This window comes from Panthera tigris, chromosome F2 (genome assembly GCF_018350195.1).
Source record: "Panthera tigris isolate Pti1 chromosome F2, P.tigris_Pti1_mat1.1, whole genome shotgun sequence".
In the NCBI taxonomy this organism is placed as follows: Eukaryota; Metazoa; Chordata; class Mammalia; order Carnivora; family Felidae; genus Panthera; species Panthera tigris.
The window spans coordinates 372084-395451 of record NC_056676.1 but is presented as its reverse complement, the minus strand read 5'-3'; the positions used below and the strand labels follow the sequence as shown (position 1 = coordinate 395451).

The 23368-nt window shown below is 39.0% G+C and overlaps 1 long non-coding RNA gene across 1 annotated transcript in view; it reads right to left on the bottom strand.

Moving 5' to 3' along the window:
* LOC122235117 overlaps positions 1–16491 on the bottom strand; it is a 48151-nt gene extending 31660 nt beyond the window's left edge. The window contains exon 1 of the long non-coding RNA XR_006213248.1: positions 16232–16491. This is a non-coding gene — a long non-coding RNA (uncharacterized LOC122235117). The remainder of the gene's footprint in view (positions 1–16231) is intronic.
* Between the last annotated feature and the right edge of the window lie 6877 nt (positions 16492–23368).

Genomic DNA, 23368 nt, shown 5'->3' with positions numbered 1-23368 from the left:
AAATTATGGAAATAGCCCAAATGCCTACCATTTTTTTTTTCATGATCAGAGTGCTGTTTTATTTATTTATTTATTTTTTATTTTTTATTTTTTAATATATGAAATTTACTGTCAAATTGGTTTCCATACAACACCCAGTGCTCATCCCAAAAGGTGCCCTCCTCAATACCCATCACCCACCCTGCCCTCCCTCCCACCCCCCATCAACCCTCAGTTTGTTCTCAGTTTTTAACAGTCTCTTATGCTTTGGCTCTCTCCCACTCTAACCTCTTTTTTTTTTTTTCCCCTCCCCCATGGGTTTCTGTTATGTTTCTCAGGATCCACATAAGAGTGAAACCATATGGTATCTGTCTTTCTCTGTATGGCTTATTTCACTTAGCATCACACTCTCCAGTTCCATCCATGTTGCTACAAAAGGCCATATTTCATTTTTTCTCATTGCCACGTAGTATTCCATTGTGTATATAAACCACAATTTCTTTATCCATTCATCAGTTGATGGACATTTAGGCTCTTTCCATAATTTGGCTATTGTTGAGAGTGCCGCTATAAACATTGGGGTACAGGTGCCCCTATGCATCAGTACTCCTGTATCCCTTGGATAAATTCCTAGCAGTGCTATTGCTGGGTCATAGGGTAGGTCTATTTTTAATTTTCTGAGGAACCTCCACACTGCTTTCCAGAGCGGCTGCACCAATTTGCATTCCCACCAACAGTGCAAGAGGGTTCCTGTTTCTCCACATCCTCTCCAGCATCTATAGTCTCCTGATTTCTTCATTTTGGCCACTCTGACTGGCGTGAGGTGATATCTGAGTGTGGTTTTGATTTGTATTTCCCTGATAAGGAGCGACGTTGAACATCTTTTCGTGTGCCTGTTGGCCATCCGGATGTCTTCTTTAGAGAAGTGTCTATTCATGTTTTCTGCCCATTTCTTCACTGGGTTATTTGTTTTTCGGGTGTGGAGTTTGATGAGCTCTTTATAGATTTTGGATACTAGCCCTTTGTCCGATGTGTCATTTGCAAATATCTTTTCCCATTCCGTTGGTTGCCTTTTAGTTTTGTTGGTTGTTTCCTTTGCTGTGCAGAAGCTTTTTATCTTCATAAGGTCCCAGTAATTCACTTCTGCTTTTAATTCCCTTGCCTTTGGGGATGTGCCGAGTAAGAGATTGCTACGGCTGAGGTCAGAGAGGTCTTTTCCTGCTTTCTCCTCTAAGGTTTTGATGGTTTCCTGTCTCACATTCAGGTCCTTTATCCATTTTGAGTTTATTTTTGTGAATGGTGTGAGAAAGTGGTCTAGTTTCAACCTTCTGCATGTTGCTGTCCAGTTCTCCCAGCACCATTTGTTAAAGAGACTGTCTTTTTTCCATTGGATGTTCTTTCCTGCTTTGTCAAAGATGAGTTGGCCATACGTTTGTGGGTCTAGTTCTGGGGTTTCTATTCTATTCCATTGGTCTATGTGTCTGTTTTTATGCCAATACCATGCTGTCTTGATGATGACAGCTTTGTAGTAGAGGCTAAAGTCTGGGATTGTGATGCCTCCTGCTTTGGTCTTCTTCTTCAAAATTACTTTGGCTATTCGGGGCCTTTAGTGGTTCCATATGAATTTTAGGATTGCTTGTTCTAGTTTCGAGAAGAATGCTGGTGCAATTTTGATTGGGATTGCATTGAATGTGTAGATAGCTTTGGGTAGTATTGACATTTTGACAATATTTATTCTTCCAATCCATGAGCAGGGAATGTCTTTCCATTTCTTTATATCTTCTTCAATTACCTGCATAAGCTTTCTATAGTTTTCAGCATACAGATCTTTTACATCTTTGGTTAGATTTATTCCTAGGTATTTTATGCTTCTCGGTGCAATTGTGAATGGGATCAGTTTCTTCATTTGTCTTTCTGTTGCTTCATTGTTAGTGTATAAGAATGCAACTGATTTCTGCACATTGATTTTGGATCCTGCAACTTTGCTGAATTCATGTATCAGTTCTAGCAGACTTTTGGTGGAGTCTATCGGATTTTCCATGTATAATATCATGTCATCTGCAAAAAGCGAAAGCTTGACTTCATCTTTGCCAATTTTGATGCCTTTGATTTCCTTTTGTTGTCTGATTGCTGATGCTAGAACTTCCAGCACTATATTAAACAACAGCGGTGACAGTGGGCATCCCTGTCGTGTTCCTGATCTCAGGGAAAAAGCTCTCAGTTTTTCCCCGTTGAGGATGATGTTAGCTGTGGGCTTTTCATAAATGGCCTTTATGATCTTTAAGTATGTTCCTTCTATCCCGACTTTCTCAAGGGTTTTTATTAAGAAAGGGTGCTGGATTTTGTCAAAGGCCTTTTCTGCATCGATTGACAGGATCATATGGTTCTTCTCTTTTTTTTTTGTTAATGTGATGTATCACGTTGATCGATTTGCGAATGTTGAACCAGCCCTGCATCCCAGGAATGAATCCCACTTGATCATGGTGAAGAATTCTTTTTATATGCTGTTGAATTCGATTTGCTAGTATCTTATTAAGAATTTTTGCATCCATATTCATTAGGGATATTGGCCTGTAGTTCTCTTTTTTTACTGGGTCTCTGTCTGGTTTAGGAATCAAAGTAATACTGGCTTCATAGAATGAGTCTGGAAGTTTTCCTTCCCTTTCTATTTCTTGGAATAGCTTGAGAAGGATAGGTATTATCTCTGCTTTAAATGTCTGGTAGATCTCCCCTGGGAAGCCATCTGGTCCTGGACTCTTATTTGTTGGGAGATTTTTGATAACCGATTCAATTTCTTCGCTGGTTATGGGTCTGTTCAAGCTTTCTATTTCCTCCTGATTGAGTTTTGGAAGAGTGTGGGTGTTTAGAAATTTGTCCATTTCTTCCAGGTTGTCCAATTTGCTGGCATATAATTTTTCATAGTATTCCCTGATAATTGTTTGTATCTCTGAGGGATTGGTTGTAATCATTCCATTTTCATTCATGATTTTATCTATTTGGGTCATCTCCCTTTTCTTTTTGAGAAGCCTGGCTAGAGGTTTGTCAATTTTGTTTATTTTTTCAAAAAACCAACTCTTGGTTTCGTTGATCTGCTCTACAGTTTTTTTAGATTCTATATTGTTTATTTCTGCTCTGATCTTTATTATTTCTCTTCTTCTGCTGGGTTTAGGCTGCCTTTGCTGTTCTGCTTCTATTTCCTTTAGGTGTGCTGTTAGATTTTGTATTTGGGATTTTTCTTGTTTCTTGAGATAGGCCTGGATTGCAATGTATTTTCCTCTCAGGACTGCCTTCGCTGCATCCCAAAGCGTTTGGATTGTTGTATTTTCATTTTCGTTTGTTTCCATATATATTTTAATTTCTTCTCTAATTGCCTGGTTGACCCACTCATTCGTTAGTAGGGTGTTCTTTAACCTCCATGCTTTTGGAGGTTTTCCAGACTTTTTCCTGTGGTTGATTTCAAGCTTCATAGCATTGTGGTCTGAAAGTATGCATGGTATAATGTCAATTCTTGTAAACTTATGAAGGGCTGTTTTGTGACCCAGTATATGATCTATCTTGGAGAATGTTCCATGTGCACTCGAGAAGAAAGTATATTCTGTTGCTTTGGGGTGCAGAGTTCTAAATATATCTGTCAAGTCCATCTGATCCAATGTATCATTCAGGGCCCTTGTTTCTTTATTGACTGTGTGTCTAGATGATCTATCCATTTCTGTAAGTGGGGTGTTAAAGTCCCCTGCAATGACCACATTCTTATCAATAAGGTTGCTTATGTTTATGAGTAATTGTTTTATATATCTGGGGGCTCGGGTATTTGGCGCATAGACATTTATAATAGTTAGCTCTTCCTGGTGGATAGACCCTGTGATTATTATATAATGCCCTTCTTCATCTCTTGTTACAGCCTTTAATTTAAAGTCTAGTTTGTCTGATATAAGTATGGCTACTCCAGCTTTCTTTTGGCTTCCAGGAGCATGATAAATAGTTCTCCATCCCCTCACTCTCAATCTAAAGGTGTCCTCAGATCTAAAATGAGTCTCTTGTAGACAGCAAATAGATGGGTCTTGTTTTTTTATCCATTCTGATACCCTATGTCTTTTAGTTGGCGCATTTAATCCATTTACATTCAGTGTTATTATAGAAAGATATGGGTTTAGAGTCATTGTGATGTCTGTATGTTTTATGCTTGTAGTGATGTCTCTGGTACTTTGTCTCACAGGATCCCCCTTAGGATCTCTTGTAGTGGTGACAAATTCCTTCAGTTTTTGTTTGTTTGGGAAGACCTTTATCTCTCCTTCTATTCTAAATGACAGACTTGCTGGATAAAGGATTCTCGGCTGCATATTTTTTCTGTTTAGCACACTGTAGATATCGTGCCAAGCCTTTCTGGCCTGCCAAGTTTCAAAGGAGAGATCAGTCACGAGTCTTATAGGTCTCCCTTTATATGTGAGGGCACGTTTATCCCTTGCTGCTTTCAGAATTCTCTCTTTATCCTTGTATTTTGCCAGTTTCACTATGATATGTCGTGCAGAAGATCGATTCAAGTGACGTCTGAAGGGAGTTCTCTGTGCCTCTTGGATTTCAATGCCTTTTTCCTTCCCCAGTTCAGGGAAGTTCTCAGCTATAATTTGTTCAAGTACCCCTTCAGCACCTTTCCCTCTCTCTTCCTCCTCTGGGATACCAATTATGCGTATATTATTTTTTTTTAGTGTATCACTTAGTTCTCTAATTTTCCCCTCATACTCCTGGATTTTTTTATCTCTCTTTCTTTCAGCTTCCTCTTTCTCCATAACTTTATCTTCTAGTTCACCTATTCTCTCCTCTGCCTCTTCAAGCCGAGCCATCGTGGTTTCCATTTTGTTTTGCATTTCGTTTAAAGCGTTTTTCAACTCCTCGTGACTGTTCCTTAGTCCCTCGATCTTTGTGGCAAGAGATTCTCTGCTGTCCTGTATACTGTTTTCAAGCCCAGCGATTAATTTTATGACTATTATACTAAATTCACTTTCTGTTATATTATTTAAATCCTTTTTGATCAGTTCATTAGCTGTTGTTATTTCCTGGAGATTCTTCTGAGGGGAATTCTTCCGTTTGGTCATTTTGGAGAGTCCCTTGCGTGGTGAGGACCTGCAGTGCACTTCCCCTGTGCTGTGGTGTATAACTGGAGTTAGTGGGCGGGGCCGCAGTCCAACCCGATGTCTGCCCCCAGCCCACTGCTGGGGCCACAGTCAGACTGGTGTGTGCCTTCTCTTCCCCTCTCCTAGGGGCGGGATTCACTGTGGGGTGGCATGTGCCGTCTGGGCTACTTGCACACTGCCAGGCTTGTGTTGCTGGGGATCTGGCGTATTAGCTGGGGTGGGTAGGCAAGGTGCACGGGGGGTGGAGGGGCAGGCTTAGCTCGCTTCTCCTTAGGTGATCGACTTCAGGAGGAGCCCTGTGGCAGCGGGAGGGAGTCAGATCCGCTGCCGGAGGTTTGGCTCCGCAGAAGTACAGAGTTGGGTGTTTGCGCGGAGCGAGCAAGTTCCCTGGCAGGAACTGGTTCCCTTTGGGATTTTGGCTGGGGGATAGGCGGGGGAGATGGCGCTGGCGCCTTTGTTCCCCGCCAAGCTGAGCTCTGCCGTCCGGGGGCTCAGCAGCTCTCCCTCCCTTTGTCCTCCAGCCTTCCCGCTTTCCGTGCAGAGCTGTTAACTTATGACCTCCCAGACGCTAAGTCGCGCTTGCTGTCGGAACACAGTCTGTCCGGCCCCTCCGCTTTTGCCAGCCCGACTCGGGGGCTCTGCTTGGCCGGCGAGCCACCCCTCCGCCCCGGCTCCCTCCCGCCAGTCCGTGGAGCGCGCACCGCTTCGCCGCCCTTCCTACCCTCTTCCGTGGGCCCCTAGTCTGCGCTTGACTCCGGAGACTCCCTTCTGCTAATCCTCTGGCGGTTTTCTGGGTTCTTTAGGCAGGTGTAGGTGGAATCTAAGTGATCGGCAGGACGCTCTGTGAGCCCCGCGTCCTCCTACGCCGCCATCTTCCGGAACCAAGTCCCAAATGCCTACCAATTGATGAATGGATAAAGAAAAAGTGGTTTGTATAAATGATAGAATACTACTTGGCAATGAGAAAGAATGAAATCCTGCCATTTGCAACAGTGTGGATGAAATTAGAGGGTATTATGCTAAGTGAAATAAGTCGATCAGACAAAGACAGACATCATATGTTTTCACTCATATGTGGAATTTGAGAAATTTAACAGAAGACCATGGGACAAGGGAAGGGGAACATAGAGTTTCAAACAGAGAGGGAAGCAAACCATAAGAGACACTTAAATATAGAGTAAAAACTGAGGCTTGATGGGGAGGAGAGTTCCCTTGATGGGGACTCCCCTTGATGGGGAGGAGAGTCAGGGAGAGAGGAAAATATGTGATGGGCATTGAGGAGGGCACTTATTGGGATGAGCATTTGGTGTTGTATGTAAGCAGTGAGTCACAGGAATATATCCCCAAAACTAGGAGCACACTGAATACATTGTTTGTTAGCTAAATTGGCAATACGTTTTAATAAAAATATAAAAAATAGAATAAAATTAAATTATAAGTCTCCTAAAATAAATAAAGAACAGGAGTAAACTAGACATTGACATTAACAATTAATAAATGACTCATGGGATTCAATGACAATAAAAACAAAGATGAACAATTGTGACTGTATCAAAATAAACATTGTGCACAACTAAAACCACATGCACACACACACACACACACACACACACACAAAGCAATTTAACAAAAGGACCACATCCAAATGGGAGAAGATATTGGCAAAAATTATTTCAAAAACACGGGTTAATAATCAAAATATACAAAGATCTTATACAACTCAACTCTAACACACACACACACACACACACACACACACACAGAGTGATTTAAACAATTGGCAGATGACCTGAATATTTTAGAAAGAAGACATCCACAACCAAAAAATAAAATGAAAAGTTAATGAAATGAAATGAAATGAAAAGAAATGAAATGAAAAGAAATGAAATGAAAAATTGCTCAGCATGAGTGTTTGTCCAGAAAATGCAAGTGAAAAGCACAATGAGATATCACCTCAGGCCTGTTTTAATGACTAAAATAATTGTAAGAAATAATAAATATTGACAAGGATATGGAAAAAAGTGTATAAATTATCATACACTGTTGACAGCAATGTAAATTGGTTCCACCACAATAAAAAACAGTATGGAGTTTTCAAAAAAAGAATAGAAAATACAAAGTGATCTAGTCATTCCACCATGAGTATTTATACAATAAAACGAAAACCTAATTCTAATATATGTGACTATTTTGTTTATTACAGAATTATTTATAGTAGCCAAGACATGGAAGGAAACCAAGTGCCCATCCAAGTATGAATGAATAAAAATGTGGTATATGTACAGTGGAATATTAGTCAGCTATAAAAAATAATGATATCCTGCCATTTGCAACAACATGAATGGACCTTCAGGGTATCATGTATTGTGAAATACATCAGAGAAAGACAAATACCATATTAGTTAATTACATTAAATTTAACACAAAACGTACAAACAAAAAATGAACATAAAATAATTAACCAAATAGGGGCACTTGGGTGGCTCAGTCGGTTGAATGTCTGACTTAGGTTCAGGTCATGATCTTTTTGCTCATGGGTTGGAGCCCTGCATCCGGCTCTGTGCTGACAGCTCACAGCCTGGAGCCTGCTTCAGATTCTATGTCTCCTCTCTCTGCTCCTCCACTGCTCATGCTCTGTCTCTCTCTTTCAAAAGTAAATGAAATTCAAAAAATTAAAAAAAAAATTAAACCAAACAGACTTATAAATAGAACAAAATGGTGGCTGCCACATAAGTGGTGATGGTAGGATTTGTAAAGGGTATTAAGAGATACAAACTTCAAGTTATACTATAAATGTCACGGGGATTTAAAAAGTGCAGCATAGGGAATATAATTAATGATATTGTAATAAAACTGTATGGTTAAAGACGTTGACTACATTTATATTAGTGAGAATAAAACAATGAAAAGAATTTTTAAATCAATATGTTGTGAACTTGAAACTAATAAAGTATTGTATGTAATATAATTCAATAATAATAATAAAATTACCATCCAACAATCCCTTACAAGTGAGACAGCAGATTTTACATTAGAAACTTTAATGCAAGAGGGGAATGGAATAATAAGTGGAAAATCCTAGGAGAAAGAAAACTACCAAACAAGAATATTATTACCAGAATAATTGTCCATCAAACATAGGACAAAATTGTCCTTTAAACAAGGAGATATCACAATTGCCCTCGTTAAACAAAATTTGATGCAATGTATCACCACTAGGTTTAAAGATGGGATAAAAGCAATAGTTTTAATTGAAATAAATGGACAGGGAAAAAAAAGATCTTATTAAAGTAAAAATATCACTGATTATAATAAATATATAAATAAATATAATATTGAAATAGTTTTATGGTGGTGGGTAAATCAATTATAATACTAGTAAACGAGAAAATGAGCAAATGTATTGGGAATAATAATAACTACAAAATCTTTAATATATACACAACATAAGAAATAAATTCTGCTATCAGAACTTAAATAATGTGGATTAATAGTAGTGCACAGTATTTTAATGACATTGATGTTATCTTGTTACCAGATTAAATAGACATTTATGTCTATAATAGTTTTATATTGTATTTCAACACAGTAATAGCAGATACACAAAGGTTAAAGAGAAAAAAATCAAATTGTATCACCAAAGATGATCAAACCACTAAGAAAGACAGGAGGAACATAGTTAGGAACAAGAGAACTACAAAATATAAAGAAAATTGTTAATAAAATGGAAATAATAAGTTCCTACATTTGAGTAGTTTCTTCAAATGTAAATGGAGAATTATGTCAATCAATGCAGACATATAGATTGTTCAATGAAAAAGAAACAAAAGCAAACTAAAAATATGTTATTTGCAGGAAACATCTTTGATTTATAAACACATAAATCTTAAAGTGAAGGTACAGAAATAGATATTTTATGCAAATTTTACAACAGGGGTAGTAAAAAGCAGGGGGAGTCAGCTATGCTTAAAATACACAGGAAGTCAATATTTGCCACAAGAGAAAACAAGTTCATTACATAATGACTAAAGGTTTGAATCAATAGCATGATACAACAGTTATAAATACATGTGTCCCCAACACCTGAATATTTAAAGCCAATATTGATACATCTGCAGGGAGAAATAGACAGCAACATCATATATAATAGACTTCAAGAACCCACTTGTTATAATTGGTATATCATCCAGAGAGACTATATATAATAATCGTTTTAAAAACAAGACTTGAAAAAGATATAAACCAAATGTGTGAATCAATTCCATACAGAACATTCTACCCAACAACAGCAAAATACATCTTCCTATCAAGCACACTTAAATAAAACATTGCCTGAATTGTATCACATACTAGGTCACAAAGCAAATATAAAGTGATTTAAAGGGAATGTGGTTATCCCAAGGATCTTTTATGAAAAAAAAATGAAAAATGATAGTGATAACTTAAGGAAAAGAGAAAATTCAAAATTATATGAAAATTAAGCAGCACACTGTTGAACAAACACGAGGGTAAAATAAAATAACAGAAGAAAATTTGTCTCCAGACCATGAAAAAAAAAAAAAAGTTAAAACACAACATACTAACCCTATGAGATTCAACATAAAAAAGTAGTAAAGATGGAAAACGCCTACATTAAAAAAAAAAAACATTTTAATAAATAAGATGCCTACATCTCACAACATTTGAAAAAGAGGAAACTGAGGTCAAAGTTGGCCGAGGGAATTAACATGGTGTATATCATAAATATCAAAAAGACAATGACAAATTTAAAAAGGAAAATCAATCCAATTAAGAGATCTGTTTTTTTCTTGGAAATATAAGCAGCTTCAGTTTTGTTTTGTTTTGTTTTTCCTGGAGTGAGACAGAGAGTGAAAGAAAGGATAAATGGAAGGAGGATGGGAAGGAAGGAGAGATATAATAAGAGATTATTATAACTACATGTCAAAAATGTATACAACTTAGATAAAGATAATAATTCATATAAACACAAAACCTACCAAGATTGAATTGAAAGGAAGTTGAAAGTTTGAACAACCCAATAATAATCAATGAAACAATATCAAATATCTTTCAATAAACCAAAGCCAAAACTATATATATTCCAGGATAATTCTATTAAATAATTTTAAAAATACTTAATTGTGGGAGATGCAGGAGAGAAGCATCAAAGGAAAAGACTTCAAAAGGGAAGGGCTGGAGAAGGTGTAAGGCCTTAGGACATGTTTACATAGCTGAACTTGGCTGTGGCTCCTAAGGAATGCCTAGAGACATTAACATCCTCCAGGGCCAGATCCTCCTTCATACCTGACCCTTCCTAGTGTTATAGAAACCAATTAACTCAAAATTCAACCTTGAAAAGCTAAACTGCTAGACTGATTAACACACTTGCTTAGCTGACTTTATTCACGTAGTCTTTAGCAATTATCCTAATAAAGAGAAACTCCATTCTGGAGTCAGGGCCTCATTCTGACTCCAGTATGAGGACCTTCACTTAACTGCATATTGTTTGCGGACTCATTTTTTGAAACTCCAGCCATACTCCCTGCAACACTTAACATTGACTCTTTCTCAGCTCTTCCAAAATGATAAGGAGGAAACATTTCTGAGCTCATTTTATGTGGCATTATTACACTGATACCAAAGCAAGAAAATTACACTACAAAATAGGAAAGTTACATGTCAATACCCTGATGAACATAGATGCAGATATTCTTTTTCTTTATGTTTTTTTTTTCTTAAATTATTTTTGAGAGAGAGAGAACACAACTTGGGAAGTGCCATAGAGAAAGAGAGAGACACAGAATTTGAAGAAGGCTCCAGGCTCTAAGCTATCAGCACAGAGCCCTATACGGGGCTCAAACCCATGAACCCTGAGATCATGACCTGAGCTGAGGTCAGATGCTTAACCGACTAAGACACCAAGGAGCTCATAGATGCAGAAATTCTTAACAAAATAGAAGAAAAACAAACAGCACATAAAAATATTCATATATCATGATCAGCAGAATATCTTCCTAATACACAACATATATAAATCAGTCAGTGTGATAAGCCACATTAGGAAATTATGGAGGGGTGACCTGGACGGCTTGGTTTGTTAAGCCACTGGCTCTGGATACCAGCTTAGGTTATGATCTCCCAGCTCCATGAATTTGAGCCCTGGATCTCGCTCTGTGGTGGCAGTGTGGAACCTGCTTGGAATTGTCTCTCTGTCCCCTCTTTCTGCCCCTCCACCCACTCATTTTGTTGCTATCTCTCAAAATAAATAAATAAACTTTAAAGAAATATGGATTAAGATTACAGGACTATCTCAATGGGTGCAGATAAAACACTTGACAAAATGTAGCCCCTTTCATGATAAAAATTTTCAAGAAATAATTTATAGTAGTATGTTAGCACAACACAATACATGCCATGTAACTCAACCTCACATCTTCCTCCTGCTCAATGGTGATAAACTGAAGTTTTATTTTTCCTGTATAATTTTACTAAGGACAAAATTCCCCATTCTAATTCCTCCTATTCAATATCATATGGTTATTGCTAGTCAAATTAATTGTATCAAAAAAAATAAATGGCATCCAAATCTGAAAGGGAATTTTAAATTAATATTTATTTGCAGCTCACTTAATTATACATAGAATCAATAAACAAACTTAGTAAGTTTTCTGGATTCAAGGTCAACACATAAAATCTTTATACTACCTATGAAATATCTGAAAAGTAGATCACAAAAACAATCCCATTTTCAACAGCATCAACAAGAGTAAAATACTTGTGAATAAGCCTATACAGGGAGGAAAATAATTGTATGTACACTGAAAAGTATAAAACATTGCAAAATTTAAAAAAGACAGAAATAGTTAGAAATATATTCTGTGTTTATAAATTGGATGAATCAATATTGTGAAAATGTCTGTACTAACACTGTAAATTACACATTCAGCAGAGACCCTATCAATACCCCAATGACTCTTTTTACACACATAAAAAAATGCACTTAAAAGTTTTTTGGAACCATGAATTACAATGAATATGCAAATCAGTCTTGAAAAAAGAGAAGCAAATTGGGGGAATAACACTTCCTCTTTTCAATATATATTACAGGCTAAAGTGTAGCACTGGCCTATAGACATACACGATAGACCAAAGAGGATTCTGAAATTAATGCACACATATAGAGACAATTGATCTTTGACAGTAGGTTAAAGAGCATATCATGGCCAAGCTAAATCTCCACAACAAATATATTTTTGGAAACTTAATAATAACATGTAAATGAATTAAATCCCACGTTTTCCTTATACTATACATAAACACAAATATATACTAATTAAGATTTAATGAAACCCCTAAAAATGTAAATCTACTAGAAAAAAATCATAGAGGAAAAACTTGATGATTTTATCTTTGGGAATTATTTCATACATGATACCAAGAGCATGTAAACACAAAATTTCATTTAAGCAAGATACTAAGTTCTAGAAAGCTGCTGTACAACATTCTACTTATATTCAACAATAATACATTGTACACACAAAACTATGTTAAAAGGATCAGTTTAATGTTAAGAATTCATTTCAAAATAAACTGAATCTAAAATATAGCAAAACATAATCAGTTCAATGCTTTAAGTGTATTTGTAGATTTATTTTATTAGATTTATTAATCGATAATTTAAATACAATCACAGATATTAAAAAACCAATTCAATGCTTTTGAAATGTGTAGTGACTCACATAGCAAGATTATAAACTTAGAATATTTTGACCTACATAGCTGGACAAACCTACATTCTTTTTTGAAGGATTATTTTAATGTATAACTTTTGTCAGGGAAATCATACATTATATGGTTTATTTCATTTAATATGATGTACTTTTGAGGTTCATATGTGCCATGTGAGATATTATCTCTTTTCATTGTGGAACACTACCCAATTGTATGGATGCAACACCTTTTTCTTTGGCTTATATATTTTATTATTATTAGAGACCGGAGACCACAGGGGAGAGTGAACTAAGAGAAATGAAAAGCTTGCAAGCAGATGCCATAAGCCACTGGAGGGAGTAGAATAGAGGCTTAAAGAGACCACAGGTAAGAAGACAAGAAATGAGAATGTGGCCATGAAGGTACCTCTTTAGAAAAGACAGGGTGGATGATTACCCACCACCAGAGGGAGTCTACAGGTAACATCTTTCCCCTCCCTTTCCTCTGGCTATGTTCAAATGCCCTTTTGAGTTTCCTGTTGTCTGGGAAGTTGTCTTTGACAGCCAGGTCCATGTGTGTTCTGAGAATACCCTGGGTTTTCTCCTATCAGAACACTTATTCCACAGCACAGCAACTGCCTGTCAGCTATCTGTTTCTTCCACTGTTCTGTCAGGAGCTCCTAGAAGACAGACACTATTTTCTCTGTATTGTCAGTACCAAAGACAGAGCCTGACACACAACTGGCTCCTTCTCTGTTTGGCAAACACGCATCAAGCACTTGCTATCTGTAACCATTGTATTAACAGTATAGATACATCAGGAGCAGGGGAGACACATTTGGTCTCTGCCTTCATGGAGCCTGTTTAACTGGTAAGTGATACAAAGGGCACCAGGGACATGTCTACAGTGGGAGTGATACACGAGTTGGGGGAGGTGCTTGGTAGCCCAAAGGGAAAAAGAACTCTCATTGGCCAGAGGAGGAGGGATTGGGTCTGGAGCAGAGAGTGGAACACAGAGAGAAAAGGAGACTACCTTTTGACCTTATCTCAGAACGACACATAGCCATTAAAGGTTTTTAAGTATAAGGCCCTGGTGGTAGCTTTGGCCATGACTTTACAGGGCCAATCTTTCATCAAACACTCATGAGTGAGAGCCACCTCACCTCAAAGCTAGATTCCACTCTAAATCCCTCCCACCCCTTTTCTTTATGTCTTAGCATGCCCCAAATATATCCCATCCTCCTCCTATACAGAACAGGTCCCTTTGTGCTTTAAATCAGTTATCTCAAACTTTATAAATGTATACTCCACCAGGAAATGCTTTTTGCCCATGCAGCCTGAACCACACATCCATTTTTCAACTGTATTCATGCTCAAATGTGTTTTTATACCCAGCATGAAATCCACAAGACCAGGATTTAGGATGTGGGGATGGTGGCTGCAGTTAGAAGTGACTATTTGTACACAGGAATGACTCTTCTTCCATGAGACTATCTTCCATTTGTGAGCCAGACAAGGGAATCACTAAGGAGACAACCTGCCCATGTGCCACTTACTACATTTCACTATATGTTCATAAAATAACTCCTATAAAAATTACAAATAAGCTCCAATTACAGAGATAGTGCACAAAACTGCATGGTACTGGCATAAAAATAAACACACGGATCAAGGGAACAGAAAATAGAGAATAGAAATGAACCCATATACATAGAGTTAATGATTTACAACAAAGAAGCCAAGGACACACAATAGTGAAAGAACAGTCTCTTCAATAAATGGTGCTGGGAGAATCGCAAGCCACATGCAGAAAAATGAACTTGGACCCCTATCTTCAACCACACCTAAAAGTCTCTTCAAAATATGTTAAGGAGTGAAACATAAGACCTGAAACCATAAAACTGCTAGAAGAGAATGTAAGTGGTAAGCATCGTGACATCAGTGTTTGCGATGAATTTTTTGGAGGGATTTCACACCACAAGTAAATAAATGTAAAAATAAACAATTGGAACTACATCAGACTAAAGAGTTTTGCACATCGAAAGAAACCACCAATAAAAATTAAAAGGCAACATAATGAATTGGTAAAATACTCTCAAATTTTAATCTAAAAAAGGGTCTACTCTCCAAAATATAAAAATAAAATAATTTCTACAACTCAATAGCAAAACAACCATTCATCCAATGAAACCATGGAAAGTGCTGACCAGCAGGAAAATCACAATCAAAACCACAAAGAGCTATCACCTCACACCTATCCCAATGGCTTTCACTAAAAAGACAAGAGATAACAAGTGTTGGCAAGACTGTGGAGAAAAGGCAATCCTGTGCACAGTTGGTGGGAAAATAACTTGGTACAATCCCTCTGGATAACAGCATGGTGTTTCCTCAAAAATTAAAACTGAAACTAACATACATTCCAGAAATTCACTTCTGGGTATTAATTTGAAGTAAACAAAAACGCTAATCCTAAAATATATATCCACACCCACAATAACTGCAGCATTGTTTACAATAGCCAACCTCTGGAAACAGCCTATATGACCATAGATGGATTATGGGTACAGAAAACATCACGCGCGCATGTGCGCGCGCACACACACACGAGTACAATTTAGCCATAAAAATAATTAAATCTGGCCATTTGTGTCAATATGAATTGACCTTGAGTGCATTGTGCTAACTGAAGTAAGTCAGAAACAAATACACATTATCATTTATATGTGGAATTAAAAAAAAAAACCAATAAAACTCCTAGATACAAATAAGAGATTGGTAGTTCCGACGTGGGGGTCAGGAAGTGGGTAAAATGGGTGAAAGTGGTCAAAAAGTATAAACTTCCAGTTAGACACACAAATCCTGGGCATATAGCTAACATGCAGCATGGTGACTATAGCTAGTGATCTTGTCAATTTGAAAGATATTAAGAGAGTTGATTTTCACTAGAAGAAAAAATGTAAATACGCATGGTGATGAATATTAAGTACATGTTCTGTTGATATTTTCACACTATATACAAATATCAAATCATTATGTTGTATGTCTAATACTGTTATATACCAATTATATCTCAAAAACAAACAAAACTACTATGTAATGTGTAAGAAGATACATTGTGAGAACATGAATATTTAGTGACATTGAAGGTAAGAATAATGGTGATCCTGACTGGGCACATTCTAAGGATAGACACTGTGCACAGGGTTTCATATGCATGATCTCATTTAAACCACACACAACCCTAGCAAGATATGCACATGATGTCATGTTATAGAGAATGAAACTCAGGCTTACTGAAATTAAGAAATTTTCTTAAGACAGCACATGGTAGGGCAAAGATTCAATCTCAGGTATTTCATGTAAAACTAATTCAGAGCACAAGTGATGGACATTCCCTAAAAAGGAACATACTTGAAGCAGGTAACTGCAAACTCAGCTGCCAGGATCCATGCAGGGAGGTAGGAGGGAGGGATTCCAGGTGGTAGAACCACAGGAGCTATGCCAGCATCCCTGCTGTGGGGAGGGTCATGAGCCTGTGACTGTGGGAGCCGGGGGGGGGGGGCGCGGGTGTCTCCTGCTTCAACCTCTGTCTTCACTTCCAAACATCATTGCCCACCTGAGAACCCCAGGCTGGGGAGATTCTGATTGGCTGGTCCTCTATGACATCATGTGTGCACTGGACATCCGCCTGGGATGCTGCCATGATGGTATTTGTGATGCAATCCTCCTTTATTCTAATGAGTGTCCATGAGCACACAGTAGCACACACAAACTAGCAAATGCTAGTATAAACATGGGCGTACAGTACACAGACTAGTTCACATTAGCATGTCTAGCACACTCTACTATTCACTAGCACACAATAGCACACAAGCTAGTACTCATACTAGGACAAATATAAGTACACAGCTAGTACACGCACTAGTACACACTAATATACAACTGGTGTATGTCAGTACACATAGTAGTATGTTCAGTACATACTACTACACATCAATACACAATAACACACATGCTATACTCAACCTAGCACACAGACTTGCAAACCTATTACACATTAGCACATATGCTAGTACTAGTGCACACTAGTGAACACACTGGCATCGACTAGTATACACACTAGTACATACTAGCATACATTAGCACATCTCATACACACTAACACACACTAGTACACGTACTAGTTCCCAAATATTAGTCACACGAGTACACCTATGAGCACACACAATCATATGCAATTACACATGCTAGTATACACATGAACACACACAAGCAGAAGTTGTACACTCACTGGCACACCTAGGACACATACTAGCACACACCCTAGCAGGCACAAGTACACATGGTAGTATACAAAATTTCCACACTAGCACTAGCTGTAGGCTCACTGGCACACCTAGAACACGTACTAGCACACAATAAAAGAAACAATTACACACACTAGTATACACACATTTACACACTGGCACTAGCTGTATGCCCATTGGCACACCTAGGACACATTAGCACACACAACAGCAGACGTAAGTACACATGCTGGCATGTGCACTAATGTGCACTAACACTACTAACAGTACACACACTGAAATCCTGGAACACATCAAGTGGGAAGTCCGACACAAAACTTGTGACGTGTGTGTCTAAATGCCCAATTTACCGCTCTCAGTACTAAAAATATGCACTGCAAGGGGCGCCTCGGTTGCTCAGTCAGTTAAGCGCCTAGCTCTTTCAGCTCAGGTAATGATCTCACATTTCCTGTGTTTGAGCCCCATATCGGGATCTGTTCTGACAGTGTGGAGCCTGCTTGGATTCTCTTGCTCCTTCCTTCTCTCTGTCGCTCCCCTGCTCTATCTCTCTATCTCAAATAAATAAATAATCTTGGATTCTAATTAAAAGTAGCTGGCAATTGAAGAGTGTAATTTGTGATTTTTCAATTGCATTTACTTTCCTGAAGGTGTCTTATGTATAAGTTCAAGTCTGCAAAAAGAAGCAGGCAGGCACAAAATATCAATTTGTGGCTTTCAACAAGAATTCAGTAATTTATCATAATTAACAATAATAATTTCCAAAATGATCTTTTTGGCTTGCTATTGACCACCATAAACAAACAAATGGGATGGTTTTCTTTTTTAGGTACAACTGGTTCTTTGGTAAAAACATAATTTAATGTTTTTATGAAAGAGAAATATAAAACACTTTTCTACAGCAGTTTTTCAGTTAGGAGCCATGATCATAGAAATGTGTAAGTACCAACACTCACACACACAACCTGTGTCAGATGCTTTGATAAGCTAGGAACACAGATATAGGGTAAAGTTAGAAAGAAAGGGAAGTAAAAGGCATCCACATAGAGAGGATATTTACACACATCTGATGAAGTGGGGCACTTATTTTCAATCCATTTTGATACGTTTATACTAAAATTTTCACACTGCTGTGGTGTATATCTCTTTTTTAAATTTTTTTAAAAAATGTTTTTATTATTTATTTTTGAGACAGAGCATGAGCAGGGGAGGGGCAGAGAGAGAGGGAGACACAGAATGTGAAGCAGGCTCCAGGCTCTGAGGTGTCAGCACAGAGCCCGACATGGGGCTTGGGCTCACGGACTGTGAGATCATGACCTGAGCTGAAGTCGGACACTTAACCGACTGAGCCACCCAGGCGCCCCTAGTGCTGTGGTGTATTTCAGGAATACAGCACATTTCAGGGCTCCCCTTGGCATATCTGCTCCTGGAATATATGGAAACAGAGTGGGAGGCAGGGAGTGGATGAGAACTCCCCTCCCCGTACTTATGTGAGCACAGAGTGTTTCAGATGGACAAGTGCTTGGGTCACTGCAGTGTAAGCCCAGTCCTTTCAGTGCTGTTATCATTAAGACTCTCAGTCTTACTTACATAAACTTCAGAGTGTTCCCAACACAGAAAAAAATGAAGGACATTTCTGTTTTCGCCAGGCCACTCACACACACACACAAAGCAAAACAAACAAACAAACAAACAAACAAAAAACAGTATTAATAGAATTCAAAATCAAAGGAAGCTGTATTGAAATCCAAATAGAGTAAAATTATATCACCTTTTCTTCAGTCTGTTTTGGAAACAGAAATATTATTATAACATTTATTGAATATATTTGGCTGACTTCTGTGAAAACATACAAACAAATAAACAAAAACTACAAACACTGTTTTCCTGGGGTAGGTGTAAATAAAGGAAGGGATGTACAAATAAGATAGGTGACCTTGGTGGAAAACCTCATCATGGTTTACTTAAATGTCAATCTATGGGTACCCAGCATTGACAACAACGTAGGATTATATGCAAAGAAGCTGACATGTCTTTACACGATACTGGTTATTTGAATTATATGGGAATATAGGCATTGGAACCTTTACAACAAAATTTTGGAAATGGTTGTAAACTCCTTTTATCTGAATGACTGCAGATTGAAATGAAAGAGCCACTTTGTTGAGTATCTTAACATTACCAATTGTCCATTGTGAACAATGGGCTTCAGAACACTGGTGAGTACTAGGCATTTTCTATTCATAATTCAACTGAATCTAACAAGGCCTAGTACCAAAGTTGATATTGATGAGATATGTAAGGAACCACCGTTGGCATGAAAGACACAGAAGAACCTCTTTCTGAAGATCATCAAAACAAACAGAGTCATGACAGCTCTATAATGTGTCTGTGTATTGTGGGTAGACATGAAATCTTACAAAACCCTAGATAAGATAGTGATGGGATTTATTCAAGGAACACTCCATTCTATAGTATGCTAAATATGTTTGCTTTCTTATGGTGGGGTGTTTTCTATTTTATGTTTATATGTCATATGTGTCTGTGTTATTTTCATATATATGATATTTTCCAGGTAGAATTAAATTATATTGCTTTATTAATTGATCAATACCAGGATTGGGGTGCCTGGGTGGGAATCCCATGTGAGGTCCAGGGTGGTACAAATAAGGCAGGAGGGCTCTCAGAATCCATCTATGCACAGTCCTCCCCTCCCCCACTTCTTTATGCCTCACTACATGCAAGGGAATCCTGCCATCCCTGACTATATTCTAAGGGATCAAATCCCTCTCAGAAATGAAGGAAATAATAGACCAACAATTGTAGAAAATTCCATGTTGCTCTGTGCTGACAGCTCAGAGCCTGGAGCTGCTTGGGATTCTGTGTCTCTCTCCCTCTCTGCCCTTCCCCTGCTTGTGCTCTGTGTGTCTGTCTCTCTCAAAAGTAAACCCCACTTTGGTTCTTTTCTGAACCATCTATTCTAGACGCAGGGTTGTGGAAGGACTAAAATGAAATAATGGATGTGTCCAGGAAGTTATTAAAGTTACATTCCAATGCAAAGCATTAATGCTAGGAGTCTGAACTGTAATCCATGACTACACACCCAAAGCAAAACTTTTGGTGGACACAGGGGTTAGGCCACTTCCTTTCAGAGGACACAACATGGAGTAAGATACTCTAGAACTAGAGCTTAGAGATGGAATGGAGAGGAAATCTTAAAGTCAAGGAGTTTAGTGGCGGGACACTGTCTTAGAGCCCCAAAGAACATGCAAAAGCCAAACACCCTTCCCCAGGTCCTGGGCTCTTAGAAGATAAGTCTGCTTCAGCCCACCTCCCTCTGTCCCCCTGCCTGCCCACCCCCCCACCGACCAGGTTATAGTTTATGTACCAGGCAGCAGTTACTACAGAAGACATGCATTTGAATGAAACCTCAGAGGTCTCCAAATACTCAAAGTCACTACAGAAAAGTCTTTCCAGAACTGAAGAGAAATAAAGGTGTATTTTTTTCTCAGCATGTATCAGCAGCGGGCAATTTTATGCCTATCTGTTTAATGAGAAGACAGATATTCAAATCCACTGCAAGAGAACATACCAGCATAGAGGAGAACTATGGTACCTCCTGTTGGTTTGCAGTTCCTCTCTCCAATGCCCTTCTGCCTGAGGCACAGAATCCAGTAACATATGCCAGGCTGCATATCTGTGGACCAGCCATCACAGACTGGCACATAGCATGCTTGGTCTTGGCTAGGCACTAAGGTGCTATAGAAAGATAGCCTTTGAGTCATATGGGCCTGGATTCATGTGACTTTCCTAGGTGACCTTGAGGGAGGTATTTATTAATTTTATGCATCAGTTCCCAACTGTGTAAAATGAAGATAATTCCTACTTCATGGGTGTGTGTGTGTGTGTGTGTGTGTGAGGATTAAACTGGATGATGTATATAAAAGTGCACTTTTTTATTTAAAAAAAAAACTTAATGTTTATTTTTGAGAGAGAGAGGCACACAGAGCGTGAGGAGGGGAAGGGCAGAGAGGGAGACACAGAATCCGAAACAGGCTCCAGGCTCTCCACTCTCAGCACAGAGCCCAAGAACATTCAGCTCTGGTCAGTGAGATTCCCACATATTCCTAACCCCACCTCCCCCATGGAGGCTTACCAACCCTGTGAAGTCTGAGCAAGAGCCCCTGATCTGGTTCCTACCTCATGAAGTCCATGCTACACAGGTCGGCACTGAAATAACTATACACCTTCATGCACTGTTTTACATGTGTCTTCTCAACTAGTCTAGGGATAGAAATCAAGTGTCTTACATTTCTGTATCTTCCACAGAGTCTAAAATGGTGTCAACTCGGCAATTTGCCGGTCAGATCCTACTGACCCCACATAGTATCTCTTCCTCTGATCCTCGGGCCCTCTTCTGTGAGCCTCAGGGAGTTGGGCTCACAGCTGTCCCATTAAGGTGCCGTTCTGGGCACACAGGCACATTTGTCTGTCAAAGGACTAGTTAAATCCTCCCAAATGATCCAGCCCTCCTATCTGCATATCTGAAAGCTGTCAAAACCTCAAGAAGAGGTAACTATCAGCTCAGGGGGCCAGGGATCTATACATTCTGCATTTTCTAAAATAATTTTAGTGCCACCCTCTCTCCAACAGAACCTTCCTGAAATGCTCCTCACTCGGGGAGGCTTATTCCTCCCCATACAAATGAATAGTCACTCTGAGGAAAATTCAAAAGCACCATTTCCCTCCCCTCCTTTATACACACACCACTCAATTTCTGGATCTTTCCTTTATCCTGCTTTACAAATGTGTGGTATTTGCTTTCCTCTTATATCCTGAAGAATCACCAATCCCTGTAATATCGAACACGATCTTTTGTGTACTTGCTATTTCCAATGACAAGTACATGAAGGATGTACTGCCCTGAAGTTATAGGGATTTAGAATAAAAGCAGACCTGTGAGAGAACGGTTTGGTGGGTTTTAGGCACCTGAGCATATCCCAGCACCAGACGGATACCCACCTGTGGCCTCAACTCCATGATAATCTCCAGGCAACCAAAAGCCAGCTACTTAGCAACAAGAGCTGGAGGATCTTGCCTCTTGTTTAGCACAGGTCTGCACTGCAGGTGCCCTGGGCAGCCCCAATTACTGGCAGAGGTGGGGCACACAGGCTTGAGGTGAGGGCGTACCAGGAGGAAGACTTTAGTGATGACAGTAAGTGGGAAGTGAGTGGGTGGCAGACTTCCAGGAATTTAAGGAAGGAATTCCAAATGAGACACTGGCTACAATTCCAGGGAGGGCACTTAACCCCTCGAGGGGTTCTGTAACACTGCCTTGCACTTAACTTTTTATTCCTCCATTTCCCTGTCTGGACACTAAACCCCTTGAGGTCGCAAGGGGACCCTGGCTTCAGAAAGGTCTCAGAGTTGGTTAGTCGTTCAGCCAGTACAAAGAATTTTGGGGCCTCTACTGCAACTATTTTCCATTGGACCACACCTAAACCTAAGTGTAAAACTGATAGGGATTCCTGAAACCACTATTGAACAGATTGCTATGGAACTCAAGCTTTTCCAGATGCTCTGAGGGGTAAGCAACAAGCACATAGGATCAGAAAGCAAGCTGTGATTTGGAATATAGGATACCTGGGGTGGACATCAGACTACCACTCACCAACTCTAGAACCAGGGGAAAAAAACGCTTTCCAAATCTCATCTATAAAAGAGGGATAATAAGTACTTGCCTTGTTCATCCCAGTGTTGCTGCAAAGGTTAAATGAGAAAATGGGTGTCTGCAAGAAGTCTGTGGAGCTCTAGTATTAATACTATGCAAGGCGCCTGGGTGGCTCTGTTAGTTGAGTGCCCCACTCTTGATTTCAGCTCAGGTCATGATCCTAGAGTTGTGGGATCGAGCCCCATGTTGGGTTCTGCACTGAGCAAGGGGTCTGCTTAAGATTCTCTCCCTCTGCCCCTATCTCCCACTTGTGCTCCCACTCACGTTCTTGTGTTCTCTCTCTCTCTCTCTCAAATAAATTAAAAAAAGATAGTATCATAGATCAAGACACCTGTCCCAAGGGGTGCTCAGCTAGAGAGAGACCAATGTATGATATAATGTGAACTAGGGACCAGGCGGCTCGCAAACCTGTATGAAAATGGAATGGAGACTGGAGTCTCTTTTTTCCATTGCCCAGTTTCCTAACCACTTGCCTAAAAGCTGGGCAATGAAAAGTATCGGAAAAACAATTTA